General features: G+C 38.9%; 1 protein-coding gene across 8 annotated transcripts in view; it reads left to right on the forward strand.

The window, feature by feature from the left end:
- Positions 1 to 5,736: 5,736 nt before the first annotated feature.
- Positions 5,737 to 11,008, forward strand: part of agla (amylo-alpha-1, 6-glucosidase, 4-alpha-glucanotransferase a) — a 157,962-nt gene continuing 152,690 nt past the window's right edge. For 2 of the 8 annotated variants that reach the window (XM_008433499.2, XM_008433500.2), the window contains exon 1: positions 5,751 to 5,849. The gene's annotated coding sequence lies outside the window, so the exon portion shown is untranslated. Of the gene's footprint in view, positions 5,850 to 11,008 lie in introns of all 8 variants that reach the window. The other 6 variants (XM_017309976.1, XM_017309975.1, XM_008433504.1 and 3 more) reach the window with 6 other exon arrangements.

The raw sequence follows: 11,008 nt of genomic DNA on the forward strand, positions 1-11,008 counted from the left end.
CCTTGTTTATATTTTTAATAGTGTAATTCTGTAAAGACAAAATATGTCTGGTGGTCTAGCTCTGATTTACATTTCTTGCTAAATTGCGGGTTTGAATATTGCAATACTTTCCTGTAACAAAATAGACCTGCAGAAAGAAATTACTAATAAAATATCTTACATAGGCATAGTGTTATGCTCTATATAGAGATGTTTGTTAGCTTTGATTGTATGTCTCACAATTTTGTAATTTATCATCGTTTATTAAACTCTGAAAGCTGAGTGGCTTTAATATTCTGTCCTAGAATGCAGATGTGCCCTTTTTTTGTTATTGAGCACCTGCCCCTTTAGTGGTCTCTGCACGGCCCTGATAAAAAGGCTGGAGAGTAAGGAGGGAAAGACGGACTAATATATGTTGGCAAGGCAGAGAGCTAGAGATGGGAAGGATGTATAACATGTTAGGGTGATTAAGGACCAAGATGGAACTCTACTGACAGAAGCAAAAAGTGTGATAAGAAGATGGAAGGAGTACTTCGAAAAGTTGATGAATTAAGAAAACAAGAGAGAACAAAGAGGAGAAGAAGCTGCGCTGTTAGATGTACTACAGATGCAATCTTTGCATTGTGAATGTTGATAGAAAAGTACAGATAATGTCATAGAGAGCTGCATTGTGTTTTTGTAGACCTAGAGAAAGTATATGACATAATTCCAAGAGAGGAACTGTAGTACTGCATGAGGAAGTCTGGAGTAACAGAGAAATATGTTAGAGTGGTGAAGGACATGTATTATAGCTGTAAGACTGTGGTGAGGTGTGCTGTAGGAGTGACAGAGGAGTTCAAGGTGAAAGTGGCCTTCACCAAGGATCGGCTCTGAGCCCTTTCCTATTTGCTGTGGTGATGGACAGGTTGACAGATGAGGTTAGACAGGAATCTCCATGGACTATGACGTTTGCAGATGACATTGTGATCTGTGGTGAGAGCAGAGAACAGGTGGAGGAAAATCTCGAGAGATGGAGGTTTGCCCTGGAAAGGAGAGGAATGAAGGTTAGCCATAGCTAACTCTCTCGTTCACACACATTTGTGAACGAGAGAGTTGTGTGAACGAGAGAGACCCAAGTGGAGACATGAGGTTACAGGGAACAGAAATAAAGAAAGTGAAAGAGTTTAAGTACTTAGGGTCAACAGTCCAGAACAACGGTAAATTTGGAAAAGAAGTGAAGAAACGTGTCCAAGAAGGGTGGACTGGGTGGAGAAAAGTGTCAGGTGTGATGTGTGATAAAAGAGTATCAGCAAGAATGAAGGGAAAGGTGTACAAGACAGTAGTGAGACCAGCAATGCTGTTTGGTTTAGAGACAGTGGCAATGACGATGAGGCAGGAGGCAAAGCTGGAGGTAGCAGAGATGAAGATGTTGAGGTTCTCTTTGGGAGTGGCAAGGATGGATAAGATCAGAAATGAATACATCAGAGAAACAGCTCATGTCAGATGTGTAAGAGATAAAGTCCAAGAAGACAGATTGAGATGGTTTGGACATGTACAGAGAAGAGACACTGAATGCATCGGTAGAAGGATGCTGAGGATGGACCTGCCAGCAAAGAGACTTAGAGGAAGACCAAAGAGGAGATTTATGGATGGAGTGAAAGAGGACATGAAGGTAGTTGGTGTGAGAGAAGAAGATGCGGAAGATAGGGTTACCTGGAGACAGATGACTCGCTGTGGTGACCCCTAAAGGGAAAAAGCCGAAAGGAAAGGAAGAAGGAAGGGAAAGGGAAATGAGCAGCACTGAGACCTACCAGCAGGGGGAGGGCAGTGTTTCTCACACTGGTTTAGGAACCAGTGTGAGAAACTGGTTCCTAAAAAGAAAAAAAAGAAGAAAAAAACACCCCAACCACTTGTAAACATGCATGAAGAAACCCCAACACCTGTCAATTGCACAGCACAAAGAACCAGTCCCCCTGGAGAACTGCCACCACCTTCATTTCTCAGCCTGGACACAAAAAATGAGGGTGGGATTAAACAAAGCAAATAAGTACTACTACAATATAGACATGGACAAGTACTAAAATTAAGTCATCTCAACCTCAGACATATATATCCATTTAAAAAAAACAACAAAAAAACCCAAGGCTTAAATTGAGTGATCTAAAATCCCAACGCTGCTACCAACAGCCAAGCCAGAGGCCACACAGAATAATCCTCAAGCAATAGAATATAACCCAAAGTAAACAAGAGTAGAAAGCCCCCCACAAAACTGAGGAAACAAAGCAGCAGGGTCTCCATCAAGTTGCAGCAGCTTTTTGTCTGAAAAGAAATGACGAATAGATGATTTCGGAAAACAGTACAATGTAGAGGAGGAAGCCAGTTTCATCTACAAGAGCTGGATGACTCCACCCCAAGCAGAGAGTCCCTTCTGGCCCAACAGCATGGATCAGCTTACCAGTATTTTCTATATATGAACAGTTGTCATACTATTGTGCTATTGCACTGCATGGACGCAATAAAAAGTACATACTGGTTTTATGTTGCCAAGATCGACTGAGGAAATGAAATTACAGGCTCACCCCAGTAGCAGCAGGAGACTCCAGACAGTTTTTAAATCAACAATTTGAGTTACACAACTGTAATTACAGCTCTTATACAAGAGAAACAATACTTAGAGAGTTATGACCACTGCAAACCAACCAAGCACCATTCCCACTGAAGCGTGACAATGTCAAAAGCATAAAGAAAAAGGATGAAAGAGTCTCCTTTCATGCACCTCTTATGAGTTAATTGGAGGCCAGATGTCCTAAGTCCTGGAGGGCAGGCTTTATCCTGCTACATTAGTAAGATAGTTTTTTTTTGTTGTTGTTTTTGGCCCCAAAAGTTCACGCCCTATTAAAGCCCTATTAAACTCCCGCTGTTTTAATATCTCATTCAAAAATACATCTTTTAAATAAATAACATTATAAAATGTTCAACTGTGTGTTTGTTGGCTGCTTGAGATCTGAAGAGGATGGATTCTTCATGTTATGATCTTGCCACCCCTAGGTGGGTGATGACATGAATTCTCAGTGTCTGACAAGCAGATGGGTCAGATTTGCCCTATGTATTGTCTTGAAGGCATGACGCCAGGTTACACAGTGGAACAGATTGGTTTCACTCACACTTGCAGAAGTTTGTGATGATAGGTTATGTGTTTTATTCAGTATGATGACTAATTGCAAAGAAATAAGTGTTAAGGAAGAATATTATGCAAAGCATGTTCATTATTCTAATGTTAATTACTTAAGTTAAGGTTTGCAGTGTAAATGACTTTATTGATACATACACACACACACACATATATATATACACACACACACACATATATATACACACACACACACACACACACATATATATATATATTTTTGTTTGTTTGTTTTTTTTTAATGTTGTTTCCTCATTTGGCTGGGAGTTGTTTGTTGCCTTTTGACCGATGTTTTGATTTAGAGGGGGTTTTTGGGGGGACAAGGTTGCTAGGCGATCTACACAAACTTCTGACGATAACTGACGGTTGGCTGTTTTGGACATAGTGCAGAGAGTGAGCAAGCATACGAGTCACGGTTGAGGGGAGATAACTAAGGAATAGTCCAATTAAGGTCCAGACAATCAATTAACTAGCGCTTGGTTGATGAGGGAACAAGGTGGGTGTTTTGATGAGTGAATTGTATTTATTGAGCGTGATGTTTGTTTCGACATGAAATGGTGTTAATATTTGATTAACTGTCGAACAGTTGAAACAGTTGGAATACGTTTTAGTTCATTTGTAATATAGAAATGTTATAGTTAATTAAATACATGTATTGTAAATTTAATGATATTACATAAAGTAAGGTTTATAGGTTAAGGTAAAAGGTTAGAACCACTAAGAGTTACTAATGGTATTTTATTTGTATGTTGGTAGCTCTTATGGTGTGTTCATATACAAAGGCTGTTGAATAAAGAAACGTGAGCCATCAGTTAAAGAGACCATCTTTTCATCCAGGACGCTGCATGCAGATTATTTTTGTTTATTCCCAGAGTGAAAGTAAAACCAAGATTTAAGTGCTGAAGTTCTTAAACATTACAATTTAGTAAATTGTTGATATTGAGTATATCCTGAGTTTGCTGTAGTCTACATTATGTCAACATAGATGTCTAATTTCTTATTCAATGTTTGATTGATATCAAAGCTTTATTGGAGAGAATGTGGGACAAGATACTACAGATTTTGATGTGATGAATAGGTTTATTTGAAGACACTGGAATGTATGCACATTTTAAGCACTCATGTTTCAGTTATTTGAGACCAAAGTATAGGAATTGGAGCTCAGGGAAATTAGTATAAAATGAGTTTTTGCAAAATAATGAGACGCAAACTAGATGACAAACGCTACACACTGTGTTCACTGCTGCTGCACTTTTTCTGTATTTCTATAGACTTATCATTTTGTTACCACAGTATCGATCCTGGGATCTGTAATACACCTTTCTGGCGCCCACTGGCCCGCCCACTCTGCCAAACAGGCTAGGACCGCCTCTAATTGAGTGGTCACGTTTTTGTGTAGCGAAACTGCTGTCATTTCCTATTATTTCTGATTGATTTCACACTTTATTTTAAATGCTTGGAAGAGAGAACCGATAAATGCACCCTTCACATCAGACGCAAACTAGATGACAAATGCTACACACTGTTTTCATTGCTATGATTTTTCTGTATTTCTACAAACTTATCATTTTGTTAACAGTGGTACTGATCCTGGGACCCAGCCATAACATAATGCATCATCAAGACCGTCTCGGGCACAAGCTTTTCTACATCATCACATCTGTTTTCTGAGCTGCTGGTATAAGTTTCATATCAATAAGACAATATTTGGGGGAAATAGACATGTAAATATCAGCAAGTTAATAATTTACTTTGCCAAAAAATACATACCCCTGCTAACTTGGAGAAATAGAGTTAAGAATGAAATGACTTTTTCTACATCATCACACCTGTTCTCTGAACTGCTGGTGAGCTTCATATCAATAAGACAATATCTGGGCAAAATAGACACAGCATGCAGACATCGGCAGGCTAATAATTTACTCTGTCAAAAATATGCATCCCTCTGCTGACTTGGAGAAATAAAGAGGGATTTAACCTCTTCTGCATAATCACACTTCTTCTCTGAGCTACTAGTATAAGTTTCATATGTTATATATAAAAACAGCCTTTAATGCCGAAAAATTATCAGATGTTACAAACCATACATGTCATACAAATGGAACAGATACAGCTATATTCACCGTCTAGCGCTGGGTCACACTTAGCACGCTTTAGGAATGCAACCAAGTGAGGCAAAGATTGTTACGCGAGTTAGCTTTTATTCTTCTCTGCAATCTGTATCCCCCTAATCAGTTTCAGTCTATCGACGTATGACTGGCGGCAGTCACACATAAGCATGGTTATGTAAGCTGCAGCGTGTGCGTTTAATCAGATGAGAGGTGTTCTCTCTCTGAAAACTCTCTGTGGTGTTTTCAGAGAAGCGATTCGGATATTTTTCGAATACACCCCACGTTAACAAAACAGAGTTTTTCCCTGTCCTTCAGTTAGAATTCCTTTCGTGAAAAGGGGGAAATTAATGAATTTTCTGAGTTAAAACCTGTAGGAAAAGTAAGTTTACACACTCACACACCTACACATGCACACATGCGCGCCACCGACTGTCTGCTTCCGTGCGTATTGCGCAGGGTATTACGGTAATGGTGCAACCCACCGTTCTGGACCCCTCCCCCTCAATACAGCAGCTGTTCATCCAAGGTGGGACAGTTACTCTGCAGACTGTTCTCCCGTGGCTGTGACGAACCAACGACACAACTGACAGGTATACACAGATGGACATTAGAACAAGCTTTTGCACTGCGTTGCAGGATTCACCTGGTGTAGCTCGCTGTTAGGAGTGACTACCCATGCTAATAGCTGCTAGCTCGGCAGTGGTATCAGCAGCTACATTAGCCACCGGACATAGCTTCCTCTTGCAACCTTGACTGTAACATGACGCTTTCCACGTACAGCTCGGTGACACCTTATAAGGGTAGACAAGTTGAGGTTCAGCATATCGGAACTATTACCATTTTCGCCCTGGCAACATAATATTAGTGTTATGTTGCTAGTTTGCGGAAATGCCCCGTCCCACCTGTCAAACGCCAGCACAGAATTTAGCTTGGTCTTTCTGTACCTTTTGGTGAAATTCTAAACGAACAGCACCGCCCACTGATGATGATGCATGGCTAACAACAAACAGAACACAAACTAACCTCGCGTTAATTGAACTTGTTTTAAATAAATAAGGTGCAGTTGAGCCCACTTGTTTCGAATCAATCGGTAGACAGACCAAATTAAATGAAGAATTTAAGGTATGCTTTAAAATGTTTTTGACTACGTTTATATGGAGTCCGGAGTGCTGCCATAAAGGGGCATGAAACATGGGTTGCAGCAAAATCGGTGACCCATAATTTTCTGTGACAGCAAGGGGCGATAGCGTGCGGGAAGATCAACGTTTTTGAAGAATATTTACTCAAACTACGTAAATACCGATAAAGTTGGGATTGTAAGCTACAGGGCTTTTTAATTATACAATCGCTTTGTCGGAGAAAATATAATGTATTATTTTGTATTTGAGGCTGAACACTGATGGACAATCATTAAATGCTTATGTGCTGTCGATAAAATATGTAAACCAACTGCGGCCGTTTGATAAATCGGTAAATGATTAAAAAATTATTCTAAGAGCTCTGGTATTTTTCTGGTAGCTAAAATCACACTGGTCACAAATTGTCATGGGCAGAATAATCTGTGACCTGACTGCATAGGCCTGTAAATAATGTGATTTTAGCTATTTGAGGGTTAAATATTGTTATAAATACACCCAGATTGTAGTGAAGAGATGGTGGAACTCTGAAAAGCAGTTATTTTAAACTTTGACATCATTTACATGATTGCTGTAACACCGGCATGCTGGTCACTTTATATCAGCATAAATCTGGTATGTGCTTAAAGACCTGAACAGTGATGAGAGCTTTATAAATAGATAAGACCAGAGTTCTTGACCTTCTCCCGATCACAGCAGGCTCCTAGTGGGGGGTAAAGTGGAGACTCCAGCTGGGTTCAGTGACTCGGGATGCATTAACCTGCTTTTATCGTTACAGAACTGGACCCAGATTGTGGGAGAATTTTTCTGCCCAAATTCAAGAGCACATATTTTCAGTCTGAAATCAGGATTTTTGTTCTCAAAACTTTTAATACTTGGGCATACATTTTTATTTTGAAGCAGGACTCCATGTCTTTCTTCTCAAAACTTGTAATGCTCGTGCTCAAAACTTCTCCTCGCTCTCAGAAATAGTCTGTGCTTGGGGCAAGTCTTCACTTGCAATTTAACTCTCTGGTCACTTGGGGATTATTTTTCTGCCATAACCCAAGAGCACACGTTTTCAGTCTGAAAGCAAGATTTCAGGTCTTTTGTTCTCAAACCTTTTAATACTTGTGCTTATATTTTTATTTTGAAAGCAAGGCTTCATGTCTTTCTTCTCAAAACTTGTAATGCTTGTACTCAAAACTTGCATACGTGCAGTGAGGTTCATAGTTGGTGAGGCACTGACTTAATCAGATCTATAAATATAGACACCTTGCATGTTATTGTTTACGTACGGAAATTTTGCGCATGCGTACAACGCTGGAGGGCAAAAAGACTATTCTTTTACACGTCATCCACAGCCGCGTTAACTTAATGAAACTTGGAAATATAGATATTAATTTTGTGCTATGCTCCACAGCAAAGGGAAAAACTGAAGTACAACTCGAAACAACTTCTTTTTTGCTCTTTGTGACAGCCAAGATACAGACTCGTTGCCATTGCAACTGACAACAATGCCACTTTATGTTTAAGGATTCAACACCAAAAAACAATCAAATATTTTGCATCAAGAACAGAACATTCAGTCTGTTGCTGCGATATGTTTTTAGGCTTAATGCAGGGGTGTCAAACTCAATTTCACTGAGGGCCACTTCAGCATATTAGCCACCCTCAACGGGCCACAATGACGGTACAAATCAGGAATGCCCAGGTGCAGTCCTCCAGACTGCAACTTTTAGATGCATCCCTACTATAAATCACCCCAGACAAAAGGTTGACTACCCTCTTTAGCAGCAACTCAGTTCTAACAATAGATTGTGGATTGTTTCTGTATTGAATTCTTTGCAAATATAGACTGTAGCTCACAACATGCATATTTTATTAAAAAACTAAACAAAAGAATAATGTTATTGCTTTTACTTATGGATAATATCCGTTCATCCAAAGCCAAGTCTATTCTCGACATGTCTTTTCTTGTATACCACTACGTTTGAGTATCAAACTGTCTCGAAGCAAACCTTTCAGCTCTGGTGTAGGTCTTCCTTTAGTTATTTCCTGCTTCAATCCACTTGATTTTCAATCCACTTTAGAAAACTGTTTAAGTGTATAAATGTAGTCATTCATGGTGATGTCGAAAGAGAGAAGAAGACAATAAATATATCGCTGTACTACTTTATTTATTTTACTGTATGACTAGCTTGCTGTCACTTACTCTGAAGTCCAGCCAACATTGGAGATATGTGGAAGCAACATTAATGTTTATTTAACATTTTGTGCAAAGAATATAGAAATGACAAGGGGAAGAGTTGGAGACAAATTGCTACTGGAGTTGATAAACCCGGTAGGTTTTCAGCTGTTTTTCGTTAACGTCACATAAATAGGTTATAATGATTTTCATTCAGTCAAGACTTTACGCTAACTAGCCACATGCATCACAGGTAGATTCTAGTAAAGCATTGATTAATGCCTGATTTTAAAATTAGTTAACTGGACTTGTAGCCATTGCTTTGTGCCCATGTGGCTGGACACCACACGGCACAACGAACCCGATCGAACCGTTATACCTAGAATTTCTGTCAGGTTTTGAAAATGGGCCGACAGTCCGCCAACAACTCATGTAGTGTGCGCTGGACATTACACTAAGGAAGAGCACCGGAGTTGAGCCTTTTTTCATTCAGTGTCATCAACAGAAAGAAAAGAAGAGACGATAAAGCCGATAATTAAAATGAGGTCGATAGGTTTAATTTATCGTGCGATTAATTGATTAGTTGTTTATCATGACAGGCCTAATCTAAATATAGATGTTCTGTGTACCACGGAGCAAAATGCTGAGGTCGTCGTTTCTCCCTACATCCAGTGGGTGGCGCAGGTTGCTACAATCAATAGTAGCAGCCACACAGGTAAACCCGCTAGAATGAAACCAGGGTTTCCCCCAGAAAACTTGCTAAGCCCGGTGGTCAGGGTGCCGAGGCGGTCCACTGGCGGTCCACCGTGTTTTTGTATTAAAAGATGTTAAGTAGACAATAAAAGTAAAAATATCACTGGGTAATTATATGTTATGGGAAAACATCGTCAGTGAACTGCTATATAAACCCACAACTAGTCTTAAAAACAACCAATCAAAAAATACAATTAAAATAAATATCAATTATGTCCACTTCTGTTAAATGCAAGTCAGCGGCTCCGTCAGGCCCCCAGAGCTTCAGGGTCCCCATAAATGCTAATATTTTACATAGACCACAGATATACAAATGTAGCATTTGTTTATTGAGATTATCATTGCTGCTAAATTTGACATAATGGTTTCAGCATATATAAATTAAAAGACTTTAAATTATTTAACATTTATATGTAAGATTTTAAGGAGCTGGCAAGTTTACTTTGTAGAAGTTCAAAGAACTATATTCATAGTCAGATTGGTTTGTTACCACAGCTATAATCTGATGCTGTGAGTTTAATCTTTGAGTTTCAGCTCCGTTTGTTTACAAATACAAATTGGTAAACTGCAGTTATAATTTATTGCTTTTAGGTTTGCCAGTTAAACTACTCCCCCTGTCCTAGATTTCACTAAATCTAACACAGAAGCTGTTAGAGGTGATAATGTTTTTAGCAACAAAAGGGGCCCCTAAGTCATATTCTGCTCCAGGCCTCATGCATCCTTGGACCGGCCCTGCATCATGAGTTAAACCTCTTACACCCTCAGGGGGGTATAAATAAATTTCTGCCTGACAAAAACACACAAAAGTAAATCACTTATAGCCTCACAGCTATTAGATTTAAGAAGAAACTTTTGGTACCTCTGTAAAGGTAAGATGTCATAGAATGGTTTTCTGGTGTCAGCACCATTGTAGCTTTGACCCTGCCTGAAATATTAGGGACAAAATACAAAATATTTTGCATTTTTTGAACCTCGCCAAAATTTTCTTTGAAATAAACATTGCAAAACACTACCAAAATATTATTTATAGCACAAAAAAGTAGTACAGACTTTTAAATCTAAATATTGTGTAAAAGTATACCAAATTTGGACTCAATCAGATGAATCATATTTATTTTAGAATGGTATTAGTGAGAAATTTCTTAGGCTGAGAGGCCATTTTGGCGCATTTATCCAAAAATGTCACCAAACTGTGCCAAATGTGTTTTTTACATCAATACTGGGGGTTTGTTAAAATTAAATAGCTTATTACCATCTAATGACACTTTCTACATATAATATAATCATTGGTCATGACATTTACCCCATTTATATGCAAAATGTACCATTGTCCACAGTATAATATGTATAATAATGATGAACTGAAAGCTATGAGGGGCCGTTTAGGACAAAATCCATGTTTTGTCTCTCACACACTACAAGAAACTCACGCACACTCAAAAAAACATCACGCACACTCAAAAAAAACATCACGCACACTCAAAAAAACATCACGCACACTCCAAAAAAACATCATGCACACTCAAAAAAACATCACGCACACTCTAAAAAACACGCACACTCTAAAAAACATCACGCACACTCAAAAAATACTCAAATTGTGTATACATACTACTAAAATGTCTCACGCACACATTTTATCTTTCTCGCTCACATACACACTACTAACATGTCGCACACACACACAAAAGCT

The sequence above is a fragment of the Poecilia reticulata genome, linkage group LG17 (genome assembly GCF_000633615.1).
Source record: "Poecilia reticulata strain Guanapo linkage group LG17, Guppy_female_1.0+MT, whole genome shotgun sequence".
Lineage (NCBI taxonomy): Eukaryota > Metazoa > Chordata > Actinopteri > Cyprinodontiformes > Poeciliidae > Poecilia > Poecilia reticulata.